Raw genomic sequence first — 24,591 nt, 5'->3', positions numbered from 1 at the left:
GAAGAAAAAAGAGAGAAAGGAAGGAAGGAAGGAAGATGGAGAAACTTCCTAAGTCTCCATTTCTCCTGTGTGGCTGGAGTGTATTCATGACTCCCTCAGGTCACCTTGGCAGGGCTGGGCATCCGTATAGAACCTCCTGGGTGTAGATTGGTGTGTGTGCGTGCATGGAGACAATGGCACGGAGTCAGAATAGCTGCCAGTGTTGGCTCTTTGGTCCTGGGAGCTTGCTGGGGGGGGTCACCACCCACATCTTTATTGGAAGCAGCATTCCTTCCAGAATTGTTTACCCAGGGCCCCGTCTTTCAGGTGTGGCGCTAAGTGCTTCGGAAGACAATAATGGACATTTCAGACCCTGCTCCTGCTCCCCAGCTGTTCACAGCCTGACAGCCTGGGTCTACTGGCCCCAGAGGAGAGAAGCAAGGGCTCTGGACTGTTTTTGTCCCCACAGGTGAGTTCCAGCGCTGGAGCTGAGTCAACTCACTCCTGCCACATGGCTGGCGCATAGCAGATGCTCACTTAACGTTGTTGCGGTAGATGAACGGTGGTTGTAGTGGGGTAATGCTGTGTTCCCAGTGGACAGGTGGAAGCTTGCTGAGTGTTACTGAGGCCGGTGACTGGTGCCTGTATTCTAGGAAACAGAGGCTGCCAACTAGCTCAGCTCGGGGAAGCTGTCTATGTCCAAACCCCAGCCAGGCTGGGTGTCAACCCAGCCAAAAGGAAACTTGTGTCCATTGTCCCTGGGCGGGCTGAGCCATGGTGTGCTCACAGCTGAGGCAGAAGCAGGGTGACTGTCCTCTTTCTGGATTTCTACCTAGTGACCAGGCTTTGCAGAACCCGCCACCAGCAGGAAGGGAGACAAGGTTGCTCTAGGGCACACACTTCCTCTTTCCTGGTTCTGCTCAAGATGGGAGATGGCCCAGAGCGCAGAGCAGGTGGGCTGCAGGTGCCTCTGCCCCGGCATGGCTGCAGTCATGTTACCCAACCCTGGTGGCCGTCTCTCCCCAGCCTCCTCCTCTCCAGCCTGTCCCCTTGCACTTAGGTGGGAGTGATCAGCACCTCCCACTTCTGGCTTCAGTCCTGGCTGCTGTCTTTCCTGTCACCTAATTCCTTTCTCTGCCAACCGTCCCAGCCCCAGTCCACTCTGCACCAAGCCATGCTTCCCGAAGCCCAGCGAGGACATCTGGACCTGGGGCAGGAGAAACTTGGCCGCTGTCTGGCTCTGCCGCAGAGGCGGCTGTGGGCTGACTCAGCTCCTTCCGGGTGGGGTGTTGGTGTCCTAGAGGGGGCTCAAGTCTAAAGTGATGCTCCTTCCCCTGAAGATCCTGATGGACCTGATGGACCCGGTGCGGGAGCCGTCACTGTTGACAGCCAAACCCGGCTCTACGAGGTTGTGTAAGTCAAACTGAAAGGCCAACCAGGAAAAGCCTTCTAGCATTAGCTCGATGACAGAGTGATAGATAGAGGAACGCCAGCAGCCAACATGTACCGAGCATTCTCTGGGAGCCAGGCGCTCTGCTGAGCTCTCTGTATGCAGCCTCGCTTTGATTCCTCCCCAAACCCCAGGCCGTGGGGGTGGCGGAAGCTCTGCAGGACCAGCGGTGAGGGGCGGAGAAGGGATCTGACCCTGCCTCTGGCTCCAGACCACATGCTCTTGACCGCCCACTTGACAGGACCTTAACCATGAGTCCCTGGTCTCAATTCTGTCCTCCAGGAAACTGAGGCGCAGAGGGAAACTCTGTTTCTAGGATCAGCAGCAGAGCTGGGACTGGATTCTGAGTGTCCCAATTCCAAAGCCAGAGCTTTTCTCTGCTGTGTCACCCTGCTGCCCAGGAACACAGCTCCCTGGCTTCTCCTGGCCAGCTCTTGCTCTCAAAGATATAAATAAAAGTTCAAAAAATGAAAGAGATAGCAGCAGGCATCAGAAGCTAACAGAGCAGCTGGAGGTAGGAAGTTTGCAGAGGCGCCTGCAAGACCCCCTCCCCACCCAGGAAACTGGGGAAGATGGTGGCCAGGGGGTCTCAGTGCTAGGAGACTGTGAAACAGGAGCTGGCTAAGGCAGGACACGTCCCACCAGGCCCAAGATAGAACCACAGAGAGAGACCCATGAGGGGGCCAGCAGCAAATGAAGACATAGAGCTGGGGGGGACCTGGGGGTGCCTGGCGAGGCCGGGCAGTGAGAAGGCGATGAGCGTCCTTGGTACCCACGGGAGGCGAGGCCAGGGGCAGCCTGCATGGCACCACCTGCGCGGGCTGCTGTAGCAACCTGACCACGTCCAAGGGCTCCTCAGTTTGGAGGTGATTATTGGGGAGGGGGAAGATGCCAAAAGTATCTTAGTTTTTTCTGAGCATTAAGTAAATTCAGGAGGGGGCTGCAAAAAGTTTGTGGAAAACGGCTACTATGAAACATCTGTGCATGAGTTTCAAAAATTTTTTGCACAAAATAAATGTATATTTTAATCTCATTTTCTACAAACTTTTTGATTTCATTATTATTTATTATTTTTTTCAAAATTTCTTTTATGTGTTTGAAAGGCAGAGAGAGGGAGAAACAGAGAGAGAGAAAGAGAATCTTCCATCCATTGGTTTGTTAGGGTCTAAAAAAAAGCCCACTGCCCGAGGAACGACTCCAAGAGACTTTTTCTCTCATGCAACCAGCAAAGGGTTAAATTTATTGATCCAACATGTTGGGGCCCTCTGACAAGGACAGAGGAGCAGTGAGGAACTACAGCATAGGGTTTATAAAGGCAAAAACCGCAAAATCGGGAGGGGGGAGAGAATACACGGTTGCTAAGTGGTTGCTAAAATCTTACAATCAGCAATTATGATTTTAAGACATAGACAAATCACATCTTCATTATTAGCCCAGGTAACCCAGGTGCAACCTTTCTACTTTTAAGCTTGAGCAATCATGCTAGGGGGTTTTTGTGCATTGCCAAGGGTGGTGTAGTGCACTGCTATTGTCCGACTATTTGAGATCATAGTTTCAGACCAGAGTCTCACGGTGGGGGAGTTGCTTTCCCAGAATGTAGTCTCAAGTGCTCCAAAATGGAGTCCCTACTGTCAAGGTGCTACTTTACTCTGTCTTATTTTCACAGCTGCACCAGGAAGATTTAAACCTGTAAGCTTAAGCTTAACTTTTGACACCCGTATATATACAATTTTAACTCTTCAGGTTCACTCACCAAATGGCTGTAAATGCCAGGGCTGGATCAGGCCAAAGCCAGGAGCCTGGAACTCCATCTAGGTCTCCCACATGGGTGGCAGGGGTCCAAGGACTTGGGCCACCCTCCACTGCTTCCCCAGAAACATTAGCAGAGAGCTGGATCGGAAACAGAACAGCCAGGACTCGAACTGGTGCTCCAACATGGGCTGCCAGCATCGCAGGCAGCGGGCCAACATGCTGCGCCACAGCACTGCCCATCCCCTTACAATCACTTTTTTGTCTTGTTTTAAATGGAAATTTGTGTTAAAATTGGACCACATGGGAGCTTGGATTTCTGCGAGTTGCATTTGTAAGCCAAATCAAATAAAAAGTATTAAAAGATCACAATAGTGGTGTACCTGTGCCTGCTCCTGGCGTCGCTCCCTTTCTCCATGTCAGAAATTGAGGGCAGATGCACGTGAGCATTGGCCAGAAGGGGCGCCCAGTGTCCAGCGCTGCTTGCCCTGACCTGCCCTGTCACCGGGGCTGCCGACTCCAGCAGGGATAATGCCACCTCCAGGAGAGAGAGGTTTCTGGGTTCCCAGTGTTTTCCCCGCTATGTCTTAGTGGTGGACAGGCCTGGAGAGAGACCTTGCACATCAGGTCAGCAAAGGCACCGCAGCCATTCAGGATGCAGAAGTCGGCGGCCCGGATGCTAACGTCTTCCCCGCTTATTCTGCATCGGCCTCATCACGGCAGGCTTTCAGTGGCTGGGTTTGCACTTGGCCATTTAGAGTTAATGTAGCTGTGGGGGTAGGAGTGGGGAGGGGGGACACCCAGGGGAAGGGGCCAGTCTCTACAAACCCAGTGTCTCTGCACCCAGACCCTGGCAAGGGGCAGTGGTCAGAGGGAAACAGAGGGAGAGAAAGATATCAAGTGTAGTAATCAGAATGAAAAATGGAGCTGCGGTTACTTTAAACAAGAGCTAATTCATCACAAGAGCGAGTGGATAAGTAGCTGAGTTTCAGGCGTTCAGTAAGTTCCCCGTTCTGCTCCAAAAATTATTCCACCCCTGTCTGCATGCTCCCATAAATCATCCCTTCTTCACATCAGCTCCGATTACCAATTACTCCTGCCTGTAACACGCTTTCCCTGCCCGGCGCCATCTGATGGGGCCTTGCCTTTTAATTTTGCACATGCTGTTTCTCCTCCACTTCTCTTCCGTCTTTCTCCTCCAGTCTCTCCCTTCCCCCAGCCCTCCATTCCCCCACTCCTTCTCCCTTTCTCTGGTCCCGTCATCTCTTGCCTGCACCTTCGTGTCAGTCCATTGCTTGACTGTAACGAAATGCCGGAGGCTGGGTAACTTTATAAGAAAAGAGGCTTGTTTTGGCTCCTGGTTCTGAGAGCTCAAGGTTGCGGGGCGGCATCTGGTGATGGCTGTGGGCTGGCAGAGTCCTCAGGCGGTGCAGGGCGTGGACAGGGAGTGCATGATGGACGGGAGTACATGTGTGGACAGGGAGTGCATGCGTGACGGGAGTGCATGATGGACGGGAGTGCATGGGTGGCAGGGAGTGCATGTGTGAACAGGGAGTGCATGCGTAGACAGGGAATGCATGCGTGGACGGGAGTGCAGGGCGTGGACAGGGAGTGCATGCGTGGACGGGAGTGCAGGGCATGGACAGGGAGTGCATGTGTGGACAGGGAGTGCATGATGGACGGGAGTGCATGGGTGGACAGAGGGTGCATGCATGGACAGGGAGTACCTGGGTGGACAGAGGGTGCATGCATGAGCCTCCTTCTTCTTAGGAAGCTGGAAGTCTTCAATCCTGGGAGGTCCATGCCAATGCCCTCCAAAAACCCCTGCCTGTAAACACCCTAAGAGAGGGGGTTACGTTTCCACCTCCTACTGCCTCACCGTGGGGTTTAGATTCCAGCACACGAGCCCTTGTGGGGTTGCTCAATCCACACCCAAACCACAGGGGCCGTGCTTCCTGCAGCCCAGCCTGGGGCCAACCTGGCAGCGGGAAGGGAAGTGAGGAGCCATCTTGGGCAGTAGTGGCACCAGGAACATCTCCATCCCTCTTGAACTCGCTCTGGCCAGTTTGAGTGTGAGGTTCCTGGAACCTTCTGGAATGGGCAACCCCTTCTGTCTGCCATGACTCCCGGCATGACAACGGCGACCACCAGTCTTCATCACGCCATGCGGTGGCTGCTGCCAGCATTGGAGAAGCAAGAGAGTGAACCCCTGCAAGGCTCTGAAACCCCTTTGATTGCAAGAAGCCCTGGCTTCACCCAGCTTCTGCCCCAGACATGGAGCCCCCATCTTACCTCACTCACGCAGTCATTCACACATTCCGGGACATGCACACTGCGTTTTCTTAAAGTCAGCTTTACGTTGGTTCACCTTGCACCATCTTAGCTTAGTCCTCGGCCAAAATTCATGAACTCAGTGTGTGAGGTGCTAAGTCTACTTTTCCCCGTACCTAGGAAAATGCATACTTAGCTGCTGGACCAATGGAAGGATCCTGACAGCAGCTGCAGTCATCCTGATCGGTGAGCGTCACACACATGCCCTGTCGTGGCGCCCCGCCTCCTGCACACAGAGGTGCGGTGTGATGGCTGAGGTGCAGAGCAGCTTGGACCTCAGCTGCCCTCTCTGTGCCCTGAGAGCCCGGGGCGGGGCAGCAGGCACATTCCAGCCCCACCTCCCAGACTCGGATGCAGGACGAGCACCCTGGGGTCTCTCTGACCATACCTGGAGAACCCACGGATCTAGCCTGTGCTTTCATTTACCTGGTGGCCTTTAGGAAAATCACTTCTTTCTCCGTTTCCTAGCTGCTTGAATTGGGAGAACCCTATGCGTTCTTCCCACCTCGTGGAGATCATGGAAAGTTAGAACTCACAAGCTAAGGAAGGGATGGATTTTGAAAGGTGCGGGGCTCTGTCCAGGTCGGGGGTGGGGAGTATGGTTTGCTTCCTGTGGCATCTGCACAGGGATGGGACCCAACCCCACGGCAGGCGTTTGCATGCTGGTCTAACGTCAGCCCAGCTTATTGTTCTGATGATGTGCTATTATAGATTCATATGGGTTTGAGAGCCTCTAAAGCAGAATCTAAGCCAGTGTCCCACTGGCCCTGGGATGGTCACTGGACTGCGACGGGGAGCCCTTCCACCTCCCGTCATGCGAGGACAATGTATTCCTCCCCTCCGGAGGGCTCTGCGTTCAGACACCACCTCAGGTGCAGAGTGGACCCACAGCAGGACCATAAGCTTGCCGATGCCTTCACTGGAGATGTCCCAACCTCCAGACAGCGAGACAGTGACTCCCGTTCTTTGTAAATGACCCAGTCTCGGGGTTTTTTGTGATAGCAACACAAACTAAGACACCATTTAAGCAAAATTGCATGTGGGGAGAGGGTATGGATGTACAAAAAGTCACGCCGAAACCCAGCGTGGGGACGAGGGTACTGCAAGCAAAGTGTCGAGGGTGCAAAATCTGAGGCGGCTTAGGCTCAGGGGCTGACCCTGCCCTTCGTGAGTACCTCGCTAAACGTGGCCCCCTGGGTGTCTGGTCCTGGCTCTGCAGAAGCCGTAGAGTTTCGGTTAAGTCTTTGTAAGGCAGGGGGAAGGCAAGAGAGAGAACCAACAGTGAGCTGCACATCCAGACGGGCCCTGTGCCAGGAGCATCCACACGTGTCATGTCCTCCGGCCTCACAGGCAGCCCCGTGACGTATTATTAATGTCGCTTTATGCCTGAGGACAAGGCTTAGACGGGTTAAGGGACCTGCCCAATACAATGAAAGAAAGGCAGGAAGGAGGTTCTTTCCTGGCTCACCGAGTGCTAGTTAAACTGGAATTGACTGCACTCCACCGATGAGCTCAGTGGCACCCGGAGTCCTCATATGTTTTCCGTGTACTTAATAATTTATCATTTTTAAATCACTCATTGCCAAAAAGGATTTTAGATCACTCGTATTCATTTTGATCTCTACATCCATCCATCAAACATGACTGAGTAGGTACCCAGTCAGGCAGGGCAAAGAATCGCAGTTTCTTTCTGGAACCTTAGAAGCCAGTGGGGGAGACAGAATTCGTGGGTGGTCTGAAGGAGCTGGAGTAAGTGAACAAAGGAGCATTTCCCGGACAACCGAGAGGAGCCGGACTCCTGGGTAAAACTTGGGCTGAACGTGATCGTCAGAGCCTCAGAGAATTTAGCAGGGATACAGCAGCTGGGCTCCCCCATACAAAGCAGCCTCGTAGCCGGGCAACGAGCCCGGAGCCCGGTGTACCACCACGAAGCAAGGGGCACCGACAGCAGCGGAGGCCAGGACAATGACGTGGGGATAATAGCGGCTGCCACTGACTAGGTGCACACTTGCAGATGCTAACCTGGTTCCCACACTCTCCCCTAAACAGAGTCTTGTTACACCTCTCACTTTTTAAGAGGAGGAAACAAACTCAGAGATGTCCAGCGACTTGGCCATGAACCCCTGATCCATTAGATGGCCGAGGGATGGAGAGGGGTTTCTCCAAGGTGGCCCCCATCCCTCCGCTGCTCCACTAATGGGAGCGAAGCGGCTGGGCCAGGGTAAAAATCGCCTCCTACTACTGACAGGACGCACTGAACAACGGACGCCGCCCTTCCTGCGGAGTGACGGTTTTGCTCCCTGCCCAGCGTTTCACAATCAACCCACTTATCCAGGGCCAAACCTCCTGTGTCTCCTATTTCATCAAGGCCATCTCTTCCAGAAGGAGACTACTTCAGAAGTTGGTTGAAAAATGGAATTTAAAGATACGTTTATTTTTCTGCAAGAAATTTTCTAAAATCTATGTTAGTTTTTTCACGAACTTTTTGAAGACTCCTCTACACATGGATTTCAATTTTTGGCATTCTAATTACTTTAACTTTTAGTTACATTCTCCATGAACATTTTAAAGCATGCTCTGGGGGCCTGTGATTACAGAGGGGCAGGACAGTAGCGAGAGACACATCACATCTGGTGCAAGGGGCATCTTCATGGGTTAGTGAGACTTGGGGGAAATTAGTCCTCAAAAGTGTGGTCCAGGGGCCAGTGTTGTGGTACAGCAAATTAAGCCGCCACTTACAACACTTGCTTCCCATATCGGAAGGCAAGTTCAAGTCCTAGCTGCTCTGCTTCCAATCCAGCTTCCTGCTAATGTGCCTGGGAATGCAGTGGAGGATGGTTCTAGTACTTGGATTCCTGCCACCCAGGTGGGAGACCCAGATGGAGTTCCTTTCTCCTGTCTTTGGCCAGCCCAGCTCTGGCTATTGTAGCCATTTGGGGAGTGAACCAGGCAATGGAAGATCTCTCTCTCTCTCTCTCTCTCTCTCTCTCTCTCTCTCTCTTTGTGTCACTCTGCCTTTCATATAAATAAATAAATACATCTTTTCTTTCCTTTTTTATTTTTTAATAGAGTCCCAGCTCTAGGGGATTGCTCTGGCCTTAATCAGCAAGCCTGAACCTTGAGTCTTTTTTTTAAGGATTTATTTGTTTACTTGAAAGTCAGAGTTACACAGAGAGAGGAGAGGCAGAGAGAGAGAGAGAAAGAGAGAGAGGTCCTCCATCTGCTGGTTCACTCTCCAATTGGCTGAAACAGCCAGAGCTGGGCTGATCTGAAGCCAGGAGCCAGAAGCTTCTTCCTGGTCTCCCAAGTGGCTGCAGGGGCCCAAGGATGTGAGCTATCTTCTACTGCTTTCCCAGGCCATAGCAGAGAGCTGGATCGGAAGTAGAGCAGCTGGGACTCGAACCGGCGCCCATATGGGATGCCGGCACTGCAGGCAGCGGCCTTACCTGCTACGCCACAGTGCCAGCCCCAGGGACTCCTTTTTGACCCGGGTCAGGGAAATGGGCAACACTATGCAAGTGGGATGCTGACGTGTGAGTAGGAGAGCGGGGAATGAAGAGGGAGCCAGGAAGGCGGGGAGACTTCAGGTGGGAAGGGGTCCCTTGGAGACACGACTCACTCACTGGCACGGTCAGGGTCTGGGACAAGACCAGGAAAGACGCAGAGAAGAGAGCGTGCAACGTGGCAGGGAGAGGAGGACCCAGCAGAGGGGCTGTGGAGGTCCTCCCTGGGGATGGTTATCCTGGGAAGGCAGCCAGGGTCCCCCTGCGCCCTGAGCTGCAGCACGAGGAGGACATGCTCATGACAGGGTCAGGACCCGCAACCGCCAAACCAGGATTCCTCACCACCTCCAGCCCGGCAGGAAGAAAGGACGCAGCACTGTCCAGTGGACTTGGGGCCCAGGCCAACGGCTCCTGCCCTTGTTGGCCTTCACGGAGCCGGTGCGCCGCTGTCTGCTTGTTCAGTTGGCTGTAGGGTGAGGTGTACCCTGGGCCTGGCTCACCACTTCTCTCCCCAGCCTTCTTTCTCCTCTCCCCGGGAGCCCAGGGTTTGGTTTCCAAACCAACATAAAGCCTTTTCCTCTCTGTGGCGCGACTGCTGCCTGTGTGAGGGAATCCACCCTTCCATGCCAACAGTGCTGCACATCCAGTCACACCCCTGACGGACCCCGCCGGGGCTGGAGCCACCTAACTGTGCCGTGGGGTTGTGAGTGAGACCGCCCTTGGGCAGAGCCAGTGTCAGGAGTTCCGAGGGTCTTGCCCTACCTGGTGCTCTAGTTCTTGGTGTCCTTGACCGAGGCTCCCAGACCACTCAGTGCCTCCTCCATGCCGTGTGACAAGCCTGGCTGACCATCTGAAATGTTAGCGATGGTGTGACCCCAGACCTGTCGCACGGCTCACAAGGCCTGCCCCTCCTGCCCGTCTCCCCGCGTCAGCAACAGTGGACACACTTCAGCCTGCAGCTCCTTGGGGCTCTCAGCCCAGCCCTCTGTCCTTGCTTCAGGTCTCTTCCGCCCGAGACCCCTTTCCTCTCCAGCTACCACTTCCTTCCATTTCTTTCCCTCCATTCGTGCACATGTACAGATCCTGCTCAAACTTCACCCACACCAGGAAGTTTCTCTGCCTTTTCTGTGTCGGGCTGGGACCTGGTGGTTTCCCCAACATCCTGGCATAACTGGGTCATAGCAAGTGGATGCAGATTGCCCGCTGAGTCATTAGAATGTATGGGAGTTGGTGTGAATCATCTTGAAAGTGGCAGGTGTAAATACGGCCGGGCACGGGTGCAGGCTGCAGGTCCCAGGGGACTCTGGGGACTCGTTCCTCCCAGGAGATGGGAAGTCAGGTTAAAACGAGCAGGAAGGCCTCAGAGGACCTGCAGTTCCAGGAGCACCCAGAAGTGGGGCGTCCAGGAGGCTGAGCCCTGAGGGGCCGCTTGGGCTCAGAGCCGTGTCCCTGGGAAGAGCTGGAATGAAGACTCGGAGGTGGGGGGACACTGGGCGCCCCTCGCTTCTAAAAGCCGTCGCCCCCTGTTTTCCGTACACATAGCTGATGTCCAGATTCATGCCCGCAGCGACTCTTGGCTGCTGGGTTTGGTAGCCTCCAGTAGGATCGTGCTGGTATCATGGAAAATGCGTGTTCTGAGAAAACCTGTGTGTGGAGTTCCAGGACATTTTTGCAGCAGTGTAAGCTGAATTCCCTACTTCCGTGGGCTTCGGAGGTGTCTGTCTGCAGAAGTGTTACGTGTTCTCCGCCAGCCTGGCTCTGCGGTGGGCTTCGTATGTGCGCACCCACTGGCTATGGGGTAGTCCTCGTGGCTGTTTACATTTTGTAGATGTGGAGACTGAGGTTTCAAGAAGTAATTCATTTGCTCAGGATTTCATAGCTGAGTAGGGCCGAGATTCAAATTCAGGCCGTCTGCCTTTAGAGCTTAATTGTTTAATTTGTGTTTATCTGTCTATCTGAGAGGAAGAGCCAAAGCAAGTGCAAGCGAGCATTCTTACCTTCTAGTCCATCCCCCAGATGCCCTCCAGGGCTGAGTCAGGCCAAAGCCAGGAGCCGGGAACTCAGCCCAAGTCTCCCGCACGGTGGCAGGAACCCGACTGCTTGCCCTGTCACCTCCTGCCTCACAGGATCCACGTCCCCAGGCAGCTGCGCGTCAGGCCCTGGACCCAGGCACTTGGATAAGGGAAGCGAGGCGTCTGAGCGAGGGGCAGAAGTGCGCGGCCGCGGGCCTGCCCTGGAGCTTCATTTGCAGCACCCGACCAAGCCTCCTCCCTCCAGCTTCCTGTCCCCCAGAGGTAGCTTCCTGCAGCACCCTTGGAATGGGGAGGGACAGACACTGCTGTCCCCCCTAGTACCAATTCTCCATTGCTTCCCAACTAACTGAGCCCTGATTCTATTTTGGATGGCACCGTGTTCCCTGGAAAACACCTGCCTTCCAAAGCTCCTATCCAGCTACCGGGACCACGTGACCCACTTCCAAGTAACGAGAGATCAGCAGAGGATGGGGCTGCCGGGGAGACTTCTGCTGTCCAGGCAGACTTTCAGCACCAGGCAATGGGAAGTCAACTGGCACAAGCTTTTCTCTCTTGACTCCCTCATTCTTCCTGGAACATGGCTGAGAAACCTGGAGATGCAGCAGCCACCTTACAACCATGAGGATGACAGATGCTAAGGGAGGGATTCCCTTGGGGAGTTGCACCAGTCCCACAGTACTTCCCTGGACTCTTCTTACAAGAGGAAAACAAGCCCGTAATTTGTTCAGCAACTGCATTTGAGTTCCTATTACGTGCAGAGAAACGTCACAGCTAACACGGACGGGGATGGTGCATTCTCAGTGGTTTGTGTGAATTGCCAGCCCTAACAGCTCAGCCTCAGCCACAACTGCGTGCAGCAGAATTCCCCAGAGAGCCCCTCAAAGCACAGCTACGGGACCCCAGGTTAGGAGGAGGGGGGTGGGGCCTGGGGGTTTGCATTTGAATTCAAACAAGCTCCTCCCGGAGCTGCTGCTGCTGCTGCTGGTGTAGGGGTCACACTGAGGACCGCTGCCCTCCAGAGTGAGGCTCAAACTACAACGTGACGCTCCTCAACAGTCCAAGCCCAGTTGTTCTCCCAGCCCTGTCCCTGGCTCTGCCAAGCGCTCTGCTCCAGCCACACCAGGCTGCCGGGGCCCCTGAATGCCCCACCTCGCACCTCCACACCTTTGCTCAGGCCGGTCCCCAACCCTGCAGTGCCCTTTCTTCCCATTGGTCCTGTGCCTTAACGCCCAGCCGCGGCTCTCTCCAGCGCCTCCCAAGAATCAGTCATCCTTTCCACCAAGTCCCTGTCCTTCGCCTGGACCCGGCCTCGTGCTGCTTTCTCCTCGTCAGGAACGACAGGCAGCTGTGCGCCTCGATGAGCGAGCGAGCCGAGTGGCAGGGCCAGAAAACAGTAGGCAGCTCTGTGAACATCCTCCCTTCCACCTGGCTGATGCCATCGACAGTAAAGTCGCTCGGAAATCAGTGAACTGGGTTCACTTGATCTCAGCCAAAAGGCTGCGAAGTGATGTGGGCTGGCTGAATCCGTGGGCTAAGCCGCTGCTTGCGATGCCGGATCCCCTATCAGAGCACAGGTTCAAGTCCCAGCTGCTCCACTTCCTATCCAGCTCCCTGTTAATGCACCTGGGAAAGCAGCGAAGGATGGTCCAAGTGCTTGGGCCCCTGCCACTCACATAAGACTCAGTTGGAGTTCCAGGCTCCTGACTTCCGCATGGTCCAGCTCTAGCCATTGTGGCCATTTGGGGAGTGAACCAGCAGATGGAAGATCTGTCTCTCCCTCTCGTTCTGCAACTTTGCCTTTCAAATAAATAAAATAAATCTTTTTTTAGAAAAAGAAATTAGGGCCAGCGCTGTGGCGCAGCAGGTTAACACCCTGGCCTGAAGTGCCAGCATCCCATATGGGCGCCAGTTCGAGTCCCAGCTGCTCCACTTCCCATCCAGCTCTCTGCTGTGGTCTGGGACAGCAATAGAAGATGGCCCAAGTCCTTGGGCCCCTGCATCCATGTGGGAGACCCGGAAGAAGCTCCTGGCTCCTGGCTTCGGCTCAGCACAGCTCTGGGCATTGCAATCAACTGGGGAGTGAACCAATAGATGGAAGGCCTCTCTCTCTCTCTCTCTCTCTGCCTCTCTGCCTCTCTCCTCTCTGTGTAACTCTATCTTTCAAACAAGTATTTTTTAAAAATTAAAAAAAAAAAAAACGAATTAATGAATGACATGAGACCAGTTGGGTGGGCAAAGAGGCTGTCCCCACGGGAAGCACAGGCCACGCGTCCTGGGCCCTGGCGCTGTGCCAGGGCCGCCTCTGGAGAGCACAGTCGCGGCGCGTGCGCACCGCGAGGTCTCAGGTCAGTCCTGTTACCCTCCCTCTGTCAGCGAGGAAGCGAAGGCAGGGGCGGTTTAAAGTGACGTCACACAACAGGAAGAGGTGGCAGCAGGGTTTTGCACGGGAGCCCAGGCCTTTAACCAGGCGCGGGCCCCGCCTCCCAGGACAGAATCCAGGCCCCTCGGGTCAGGGACGAAGACATATTAGCCAGAAAGGCGATTCATTGCTGCACGACTAGGAGCCTGGTGGAATTAATCAGGGCCTTTAAGTGGCTGAGAAATGAACTACCTATTAAAACCTGTCTTTAATAAGAAAAATAAAGTTCGGAAATGGGTGCAATTAGTAAGTCATAATAAAAAACAGGTAAAGGGTCACTTAGAAAAATTAAATGCCGGGGAGATGCATAAATCAAGCGGTCCCGGGACTGCAAACAGAAAGGTCTGGGCAGAATTAGCTAATGAACTTGAGGAACTCCTGACACCCGCTCTCAAACCCCCAGGGTGAACGGCCGGAGGGAAAACAGGGAGACAGCCGATTCCAGCCACCCCCGCGCCGTCCCCCGCCCCGCAAAGCCGTAAGTAGGCAAAGCCATGGAGCACGTTTTATGATGAAAAATTTACGATAAATGTTATGAGTAGAAAATCCAGTAAGCAGCTGGAGGGCGACGGAGAACGGAGCCATAAACTGCGCTGGCAGGTTTACGCACAAGTCATGCCGGGAAACCAGAGAGCCTGCCGATCCTAACTCACCGCGAGGCCATGCGAAGACGCTCCACTGAAGATTTAGTGCTTTTTGATCTTAAAAAAAGCCTTGGCTTCCGTGTCCCGTGAGATCGGTCGGGCGAAGTGAGTTTGACTGGGCGTGGACAGGGGTTGTCCCGGGAGGGGTGGGGGTGGGGCTGCGACGCAGGTGTGATGATTGACAGCCCAGTGAAGGGGCAGGAGGCCGGCAGGCGGGAGGTCAGCCCGTGAAGGCGAGGGTCCAGGCTGCCCGCTAAGCCCAGGTGTGTTACTTAGCCAGGGAGGCGGGGGAACGCAGACATGCAAAGGACAGAATTACCACCAGAAATTGGCGTGTGCCACACCTGAGGGTGCCCGAACCTGAACATTCAAGATTGACCTGGCAGGAGAAATCTGAGTCCAGGTAAGCGCCCAGAGAGCTCCCCAGGAGCTGCTCAGGGAGGCAGAGCTGGAGGGGAGTGCAAAGGAAACCTGCTCAGCAACCAATTCCCACCTAGGAATTAGACAGGAAGGGTTAGCTTCAGGTACCGAGTGATCAAGGGCTCCGGCTGCATTTCTTTGCCAATTTTGTGCTTTGCCCTCTCCCACTTGGTTAGTGTTGTCCTCGGGCTGACCTTCCTCAAAACTGCAAAACGCTTGTAGTGAGGAGGCCGGCGTTGTGGCATAGCAGGTAAAGCTACCACCTGCAATGCCAGGGTCTCCCATGGGCAGCGGTTCGAGTCCTGGCTGCTCCACTTTCAATCAAGCTCCCTGCTAATGGCCTGGGAAAAGCAGCAGAAGATGGCCCAAGTACTTGGACCCCTCCCATACAAGTAGGGGACCTGGATGAAGCTCCTGGCTCCTGGCTTCAATCTAGCCCAGCCCTGGCCATTGTGGCCATCTGGAGAGTGAGCCATGGATGGAACATTCTCTCTCTCTCTCTCTCTCTCTCTTTGACTTTCAAATAAATCTTGTTTAAAAATTGCAGAATGAAGGGCTGGCACTGTGGCATAGTGGGCTAAGTCTCCACCTGCAGTGCTGGCATCCTATATGGGCGCCAGTTCTAGGACCGGCTGCTCCTCTTCCAGTCCAGCTCTCTGCTATAGCCTGGGAACACAGTAAAAGTTGGCCCAAGTCCTTGGGCCCCTGCACCTGCATGGGAGACCCCAAAGAAGCTCCTGGCTCCTGGCTCCTGGCTCCTGGCTCCTGGCTCCTGGCTTCTGGCTCCTGGTTCCTGGCTCCTGGCTTTGGATTGGCTCAGCTCCAGCCATTGCAGCCATTTGGAGAATGAACCAGTGGATAGAAGACCTCTCTGTGTGTCACTCCCTCTCTGTAACTGCTTCTCAAATAAATAAATAAATAAATAAATAAATAAATAAATATTTTGGACAAATTGCAGAATGCCTGTAGTGAGCTGGATGGTGACCCCAAGAAAGAGACCCCCATACCTTGGAATCTGTGACGTGGTCTCATTGAGAAGAGAGTCTTGGCAATGCTGTTAAGGTAAGGATGAGGTCATCCTGGCTTGGCTGGGTGAGTCCTGAAGCTGACACCGAGGAGAAGGCCTCGTGGAGACAGGGGCGGAGCTCAGAGCAGAGCAGCCACAGAGGTTGCCTGGGGCCTCCCAAGGCCCTGCTGACCCCAGGGGTCAGACATCTGGTCCCCAGGTGCACTTGTGTGTGTATTTATGTTATTTGAAAGAGAGAGAGATGAATCTTCCATCTGCTGGTTCACTCCCTAGATGTCCACAACAACCAGGGCTGGGCCAGGTTGCAGCCAGGAGCCAGGAGCTCCATCCAGGTGCCCACGTGAGTACAGGGGCCCAAGGACTCGAGCCATCACTGCTGCTTCCCAGAGCGCACACTAGCTGGAGACTGGAGGAGGCTGGACTGAAAGGGAGCCGGGACACAAACTCGGGGACTCAGATATGGGATGTGAGTGTCCAAGAGACCATTTTTTTTTTCTTTTTAAAAGATTTATTCCATTTATTTGAAAGGAGGAGCTACAGAGAGAGAGCTCTCCATCTGCTGGTTCACTCCCCCAGGTGGCTGCAACAGCCAGGGCTGGGCCAGGCCAAAGCCAGGAGCTTCTTCCAGATCTCCCATGTAGGTGCAGGGGCCCAGGGACTTGGGCCATCTTCTGCTGCTTTCCCAGACACAATAGCAGGGAGCTGGATCTGAGTGGAGCAGCTGGTCCTAGAACTGGTGCCCTTATGGGATGCCAGCTTTGCAGGCCGTGGCTTTACCTGCTACATCACAACGCAGCCCTCTGCTTCCCCAAATGACCTTTTAACTGCCGTGCCAAATGCCAGCCTCTTGGCCAAGACTCTTAACCTCTCTTGTGCCTTTGATTCTCCATCTGGGAAAAGTAGCTAATAATAGTACCTACTTTGTGGATTGCTTTCACTATGAAGTAAATGAACACATGCGTTGCTTAACACAGGGCCCGGCACAGCGAGTCTTCTGTCGTTCTTAGCCACTGCACAGTCAAGGAGTGAGTGGGTGAGGGGGGTGTGAAGGGTGCCAGGCCCCCTAAGAAAGCTGCTGTTTGCACAGGAGACGTCTGTCATGTGAGGGCTCCTGAGGATTTCTCCATGGCTTTTATTCCATGCCACGCACATTTGAGGAACTGTGACCGCGAATGTTACGACTGCTTCCCTGCCTGGCCGTGGCCAAGAGATGCCAGGCTGTGGCATACCGTCATGTGGAGAGACTGGGGGCTGGCATTGTGGTGCCCGGATTACACCACAGCTCGCAATGCCACTGGCATCCCAGGTCGGAGCACCAATTTGAGTCCCGGCCGCTCGGCTTCATGGCCAGCTCCCTGTTATTGTGCTGGGAAGACAGCAGAGGACGACCGAGGTCTTGGGCCCCTCCCTGCCACCCATGAGGGAGACTCAGGTGAGTTCCCGCCCCCTGGCTTCAGCCTGGCCTAGCCCTCTCCGATGTGACCATTTGGGGAGTGGAGCAGTGGGTAGAATATCTCTCTCTCTCTCTCTCTCTCTCTCTCTGCAACTCTGCCTTTCAAATAAATAAATAAGGCTGGTGCCGTGGCTCAATAGGCTAATCCTCCGCCTTGCGGTGCCAGCACACCGGGTTCTAGTCCCGGTCGGGGCGCCAGATTCTGTCCCGGTTGCCCCTCTTCCAGGCCAGCTCTCTGCTGTGGCCCGGGAGTGCAGTGGAGGATGGCCCAAGTGCTTGGGCCCCTGCACCCGCATGGGAGACCAGGAAGAAGCACCTGGCTCCTGGCTTTGGATTGGCGCAGCACGTGGCCATGGAGGCCATTTGGGGAGTGAACCAACAGAAGATAGACCTTTCTCTCTGTCTCTCTCACTGTCTATAACTCTACCTGTCAAAAAAAATTTTTTTAAATGGAATTAAAAGATAAAGTTTAGGGGCTGGCACCTGTGGCGTAGCGGGTAAAATCATATGGGTGCTGGTTCAAAGCCCAGCTGCTCCACTTCTGATCCAGCTCTCTGCTATGGCCTGAGAAAGCAGTGGAAGATGGCCCAGGTCCTTTGGCCCCTGCACCCATGTGGGAGACCCGGAAGAAGCTCCTGGCTCCTGGCTTCAGATTGGAGCATCTCCAGCCATTGCAGGCATTTTGGGAGTTAACCAGCAGATGGAAGACCTCTCTCTCTCTGCCTCTCAAATAAAGAAATAAATCTTAAAAAAAAAAAAAAAGATAAAGTTTATTTTGGTGCAAAAAATTTTGAAATCCATGCACTCAAAAAGTTCATAAAAATGTATATATTTGTGGCTGGCGCTGTGGCTCAATAGGCTAATCCTCCGCCTGTGGTGCTGACACACCAGGTTCTAGTCCCGGTTGGGGCACCGGATTCTGTCCCGGTTGCCCCTCTTCCAGGCCAGCTCTCTGCTGTGGCCAGGGAGTGCAGTGGAGGATGGCCCAGGTGCTTGGGCCCTGCACCCCATGGGAGACCAGGATAAGTACCTGCCTCCTGGCTTCGGATCAGCGTGATGCGCCGGCCGCAGCGCGCCGGCTGCGGCGGCCATTGGAGGGTGAACCAACGGCAAAGGAAGACCTTTCTCTCTGTCTCTCTCTCTCTCACTGTCCACTCTGCCTGTCAAATATAAAAATAAATAAATAAATAAATAAATAAATGTATATATTTGAGAAAACTCTATGTGGATTTCAGTTTGGGGGCACTAAAATCAACGTATCTTTTCGTTTCACTTTTCTATGAATTTTTTGAAGTACCCTCGAATTAAGTAGAAAGTCAGGTGTGAAGCCCTGTTCTGTGCATCTAGTTCCAAAACACCTGCTCTGACTGCTGCTTAGAAGTAGCCACAGAGAAAAGTGCACAGCTGGAACCCCCGAGCCAGCCGCCAGCCGCTCCTTAGCGATTTGTTCATGGGCCGTCAGGAAATGAGCTGCCTGGCTGAGAACCCCGACTCCGGCTGCTCGGGTTCTGGCCTCACAAGGTTTGCGAGGGCGTCCAGCATCCCCAGGAAGGAGGAAGTCCGGTATTCCCGAGGGCTTCGTCTGAAATGGGGGGAGAGAGCCCAGAGTTTCTGCAGGAAAGTTCCCAGGGGCAGGCATGAGCCGGAGGGGTTAGGATGCCAGATAGAATCCTGTATCCCACATGGAGTGCCTGGGGTCTACACCTGCTGCCGGCTCCTGACTCCAGCTTCCTGCTGGTGCCTGTGGATGATCCAGGGATGCTATGGGGGTGGGGAGAAGTTCTCATCACTTCTCGGTTGGCCAAGGACTAGCTCTGCCTGGCACCTTCCCTCAGCCGCCACGCCCCAGCCTTGCCAGGTTTCAGGGAGGACACTGCCTTGGGCGCCAGGCTGGTCTCCCCTGAGGCTGGCTCCTGCCTCCCTGTCCCAACTCCACGGCCACCCCGCCCCCAGCCCCTGATCGGGATGCAGCATCACAATGGGCTGTTTTTAATCCCTGCTAGATCTCTTTGATTTTTTTCCCTTTGCTGGGCTTCCTGGGCTGTAATTTTTCCCCCGTGTCATCCATCACAGACACAACGTCGCTTGTGCAAATTAAAATGCACCTCAGAATAATAAAAAAGGGGCTTTCTCCCACCCCTCCCTTGCCTTCCCAGCAGCGACTCCTCAACACAAAACATTTGTCTCTGGGCCAGAACAGGAGCATTAACCCCGTGTGCACCATGGCCAGGCCCGTGCTGCCCCTGCAGCCGTGTGCAGCCAGTGATCGGGGGCTCAGGACCACAGAGCGGCCTGAGACCAGCAGAGAAGTGCGCCTGATGCCCCCGACCCTCCCGTGTGTGTCTGGTGTGCCCGGCACTGCTCCTGTTTCGCCATGGCAGCCCTGTGAGGCAGGAACCCTGCTGTCTCCATTGACTAAAAGCAGAAACTGTGGGTAGTTACGTGACTTCCCAGGGAGTTCCCTGACCCCAACTCCCATACTCTAGTGCTGCTACTCAGTGCAGTCCATGACCCAGTAGCGCTGTCGGCATCACCGGAGAGCTTGCGGAAATGCAGTCTCGCGCCCTCATCCAGACCTGCTGAATCTTGACAAAGCACCCAGGCGATCCAGGGGCACCTGGGAGTGGAAGGAGCGTTGCTCATACCTGCTTCTGCCACTGTGGTTGGTGTCTCTTTCTTGACCTGCAAGAAGGGGCCTCCCTGGGGACGGATCAGGAGCTCCCATGGACTCACCTCCAGCATGCCCTCCTCCAGGAAGCCAGCCCGAGGCCCCTGAGCAGGCCATGTCACCTGGGTCTGTCTCCACCACAGCCCGTGGAACCAGTATCCCCCTGATTTCCCTATGCTCCCCGTGTACTCTCCATGGTGAGCTCCTGGAGGCTGGAGGGGAGCCTTGGTCTGTGCCGGCTTTGCAGCATCAGTACACGTGATGCCTGGCACCTAACCCAAGGGCTGGCAGTGAGCCTGTGTGTGATCCTACACACACACACACACACACACAACTACAACCACACACAGTCCTACGCTTTTCTAATTATAAAAGCTGTGTCAAGGGACTTCACTTTGGGGACATTGGAGTAGACATATTTTTCTCGACGTCTTCCTTTAAGTATAATGAGAAAGGAGGCCCTAAGAGAACACAATCATAAAAAGACTTTGGAAGGAGGAGAGGGGAGGGCGCACCAGCTAGGAGTGTCAGGACCCGAGGGAGGCCTTGGTGGAGAGTTCTCGGGGTTTTCCTTTTGCTAAACAGTCCCCGAACTGGAGATGGAAGAAGCTGGCCACCTGGAAGTACCCAGGGGTGCAGGTGTTGAAAACTCCAAACAGAAACCTGCTCCCGCTAGCCAAAGACTCAGCGGAGCGTGAACCTGTAAGAAAGGAAACCCCTAGATTAAGACTGCTCTACTGGGCCGGCGCCGCGGCTCACTAGGCCCTGCACCCCGGGTTCTAGTCCCGGTCGGGCGCCGGATTCTGTCCCGGTTGCCCCTCTTCCAGGCCAGCTCTCTGCTATGGCCCGGGAGTGCAGTGGAGGATGGCCCCAGTGCTTGGGCCCTGCACCCCATGGGAGACCAGGATAAGTACCTGGCTCCTGCCATCGGATCAGCACGGTGTGCCGGCCGCAGCTGCAGCGGCCATTGGAGGGTGAACCAATGGCAAAAAGGAAGACCTTTCTCTCTGTCTTTCTCTCTCACTGTCCACTCTGCCTGTCAAAAAAAAAAAAAAAAAAGACTACTCTACTTCAGCCAAACCCTACCGACGAAAACTGAGCCCACACCCCTACCACCAGCTGCCACGGGCCAGCAGGAGTCTGGACCTCCACCCTTGCCCAGGTGTAACCAGGCACCAGCGTCTCCCTGCCAGGGTGGTGCCAGAGGAAGGCACCAAGGCACCTGCGCTTTTGTCCACACCAGCTCAGGGTGAGTGGAGGCCACAAGGGGGCAGTAAGGGGGGGCCCACTTCCCCTCTGCCCAGGCAGGTATCCGTGGACTCCTGCTGGGAGCCAGAGGCCACGCCCCTGCCGGAAGTCAGCGGATGTATTGTCTTTACCAGCACCCCAGCTGTCAGAAACTAGGAGAGAAGACTTAAATAAGATCTAGAATATCCTAATGTCCAGGTTTCACTAAAAAGTCATTATACCAAGATACAGAAAGATCTCAAACTGGACAGAAAGGAAAATCAATAGGTGCCAACACCACGATGACAGAGGCATTAGAATCAGCTGACAAAGATGTTTAAAAAGCTTCATAAAAATGCTGCAACAGCAAGAGACACTCTTGAAACCAGTGAATAAAAATGGAAAGTATCAGGGGCAGCTGTTGTGGTGCAGCGGGCTAAGCCGCTGCGTGGGGTGCCCACGTGCCAAGTCAGAGTGCTTGGTTCAAGTCCCAGCCACTCCACTTCCAATCCTGCTTCCTGCTCATGCACACCCTGGGAGGCAGCAGGCGATGGCACAAGCACTTGAGTTCCTGCCAGCCACGTGGGAGACCTGGATGGGGTTCCAGCCTCCAGGCCTAGCCTTGGCTGCTGTGGACATTCACCAAGTGAACCATCCAGGAAGTGGAACCTCTCTTTCTCCCTCTCTCTCCATTCCCCCTCTCTCCCTCTCCTCTCTCTATCACTCTGTCTTTCAAATAAACAAAAATTTTTAAAACTAAAGCGTCAGCTAAGAAAGAGAAAGACTTGGGACTGGTGTTGCAGTGTAGCTGGTGTTGTAGGACTTGGGTCCCTCCACCCATGTGGCTTCCGGCTTCTGCAGCCATCTGGGGAGTAAACAGCAGATAGAAGGTCTCTCTTTCTCTCTGTCTCTCCCTCTCTCTCTCCAATTCTGCCTGTCAAATAAATAAATAAATGTTTAAAAAAAAAACTGCATGCAATTGGCAGAAGGAAAACACATAGATCAATGCAACAGAATAGAGAACCCAGTAACAGACTTCTATCATGCCCAGTTGATTTTTTTTTACAAAGATGCAAAACAAGTCAGGATTTAAAATGGCATTTTCAACAAATACAGCCGAAGCAATTGGACTTCTACAGATGAAAAAGCAAAGAAGGAAGGAAAGAGAGGGGGAGGGAGAGTCTGAGGGAGGGAGTGGGAAGGGGGGAGGGAAAGAGGGAGGGGGGAGGGGAGAAGGAAGGGAGTGGGAGAGGGAGGGAGGAAGAGTGGGAAGGAAGGAAGGAAAGGGAAGGAGGAAGGGAGGGAGGAAGGGAGGGAGGGAGGGAAGGAGGGAGGGAGGGAGGAAAATTAGTTCAACCTAAGTCTCAGCTCAAGTCTCACAGCTTAAACAACAACAAACTCAAAGTGGCCCGAGGACTTGCGTGTCAACTGTAAAACTATGAATCTGTTCAGGAGAAGTCCAGGGTCCAGGGCTGGGGGAAGGATTCTTAGTCTTGACAACAGAGGAAAGTAATCAACTTTGACAAAATCAAAACTTCGCTCTGTAAAGACTCATTTAAGAGCATGCAGAGACAGGCACAGACCGTGAGACAATATTCCCGAAGCACACGCTTGACCAAGGGCCACCGTCTGCAATAGAGAAAGACCACTTGCAACTCAACTCAGTCTGCAAATGGGCAAAAGACATGAGGACATTTTCACCAGTGAAGAAATAGGAATAGCAAAGGAGCTCAAGCAAAGACATTCGAAACCATTAATATCAGAGAAATGCAAATTAGAACCTCAATGAGATGTCCTTATACACCTGTCAGAAATGCTAAACTAAAAGTTGGTGGCAAACCCAAATGCTGGTGAGGACAAACTCAGCATCCCCTTAAAACTATATTGGCTTATTCCCAAGGGCAGCACCCCCAGTGGTCTAAGCACCTCCCACTCGGTCCTGTCTCTTGCAGGTCCCACCCACCTCTCAGCATCACCACAGAGGCCACCACGCTGCCAATGCACGGACCTTGGAGGAGCAAGCCACGTCCAGACCATAGCACCGTCCTCCCCATCCCCTGAATGGATCGAGGATGCGATGTGCAGCTCAATCCTTTGCCTGAGCCACTGGATTAAAAATTGGTGGCCAAGCCTGGGAAGAAGACAGCAGATTCCTCTTTGGGAATTTTGGGGCAGGGGCCAGTGAAGCCTTGAACCTGAGCTTATTGGTGGTAGGTGCTGGAACTGAGAAGTTCAAGTTGGGGCTGGTACCATGTTGGTCATGTGCAAACCAAGGAGGCAGGAAAGGAAGAGAAGCGGAGGAGGGGAGGAGCACCCTCACCATGCACACAGCTCTCAGAGGGCGGAATCAGTCAGGTCCTTGGAGGCTGCCGGTGTCTCCTTGGGCGTCACTGAGCCTCCCCAGTGCTGTCTCTCACATAAATCACCCTTAGCTGTATGGCATGCTTTCCAGTGAAAGTTTTTTCTCGTTACCTCAAGCAACAAGGATCAACAGAACCTTCATTTCCTGGTCTGTGCAATGGAGATGATGGTTCTAGTATCATTTGCCCTGCAGACCTGCCATGAACACTCACTGAGCAAACGAGCAGGAGAGCGCCCGCCACACGTGCACCACATAAAGGCCACTCCGCTTCTGTCCGCCCTGTCCCCAGGCCCCCTGGGCAACACCTGGGCCAGTGTTCTGTGACTGGCACTGGGAATCCAGTGACAAAAGGGACACAGTGGTTCAACCACAAGGGGCATTACTCAACACGGGTCTTCCCCGTGCCCAGCAGAGAGGCAGATGGAGCAAGACACAGCTCAAAGGAGCAAACACGTCGCTTTTCAGTGGGAGGGGAAACACGGAGGAAGAGGGAGAGAAAGAGAAGTGGAAGTCACCATTCTTCTTCTTTTTTTTTTTTTTTTGACAGGCAGAGTGGACAGTGAGAGAGAGAGACAGAGAGAAAGGTCTTCCTTTTCCATTGGTTCACCTCCCCCCCCCCCCCCAGTGGCTGCCGTGGCCAGTGCATCGCGCTGATCCGAAGCCAGGAGCCAGGTGCTTCTCCTGGTCTCCCATGGGGTGCAGGGCCCAAGCACTTGGGCCATCCTCCACTGCACTGCCTGGCCACAGCAGAGAGCTGGCCTGGAAGAGGGGCAACTGGGACAGAATCCAGGGCCCGGACCGGGACTAGAACCTGGGGTGCTAGTGCCACAGGCAGAGGATTAGCCTATTGAGCTGCGGCGCCAACCATTCTTCTTAATCATTACATGGTGCATTAGAATAATATGAGCATTCAGTGGTATTCTAATTAGGCTTAATGAAGAGTAATGGTGAGAGGAAAACCCGGTGTGTATCGTCGTACGTGGTGGATATACCCCCTAAAGGGGAAGCATGGGCACCCCACATCAGGAACCCAGGACCCAGAGGCAGGCTGGGCCAGCTGGTGTCCAAGCAAACCTCCTCATCTGTGTGTTTCGTCAGATCAGCATCTGGGAGCCCTGCAGATGCCCCTCGGCAGCTGAGGGTGGGGACTAGCGAGGGGTGGGCTGTGTGAACTGTGAACCAGTGGAGGGACCCTTGCCGAGCTGGCAGGTGGCACAGGTGTGACACTGTGTGAGGTGTAACCACTCCCCACGTGTGGAGTGGTGCCCACCTGTGCAGGGCATCTCAGCACACAGAGGAGTCAGAATGGGGAAAGGGGCAAGGTAC

General features: G+C 54.1%; 1 long non-coding RNA gene across 2 annotated transcripts; it reads left to right on the top strand.

Moving 5' to 3' along the window:
• Nucleotides 1–302: 302 nt before the first annotated feature.
• On the top strand, nucleotides 303–23,512 carry LOC149120116 (uncharacterized). 2 transcript variants are annotated; one of them, XR_016226626.1, is made up of 3 exons: nucleotides 303–448; nucleotides 15,487–15,590; nucleotides 22,856–23,509. It is a non-coding gene; the product is annotated as an uncharacterized LOC149120116 (long non-coding RNA). The 2 variants fall into 2 exon arrangements; XR_016226627.1 differs by lacking the exon at nucleotides 303–448 and adding an exon at nucleotides 13,876–14,213 and having other exon boundaries at nucleotides 22,856–23,512.
• The last annotated feature ends 1,079 nt before the right edge of the window (nucleotides 23,513–24,591 follow it).

The sequence above is a fragment of the Oryctolagus cuniculus genome, chromosome 20 (genome assembly GCF_051225735.1).
Source record: "Oryctolagus cuniculus isolate XC-2025 breed Fujian yellow rabbit chromosome 20, ASM5122573v1, whole genome shotgun sequence".
In the NCBI taxonomy this organism is placed as follows: Eukaryota; Metazoa; Chordata; class Mammalia; order Lagomorpha; family Leporidae; genus Oryctolagus; species Oryctolagus cuniculus.
This window is presented reverse-complemented; position numbering and strand designations above follow the sequence as displayed.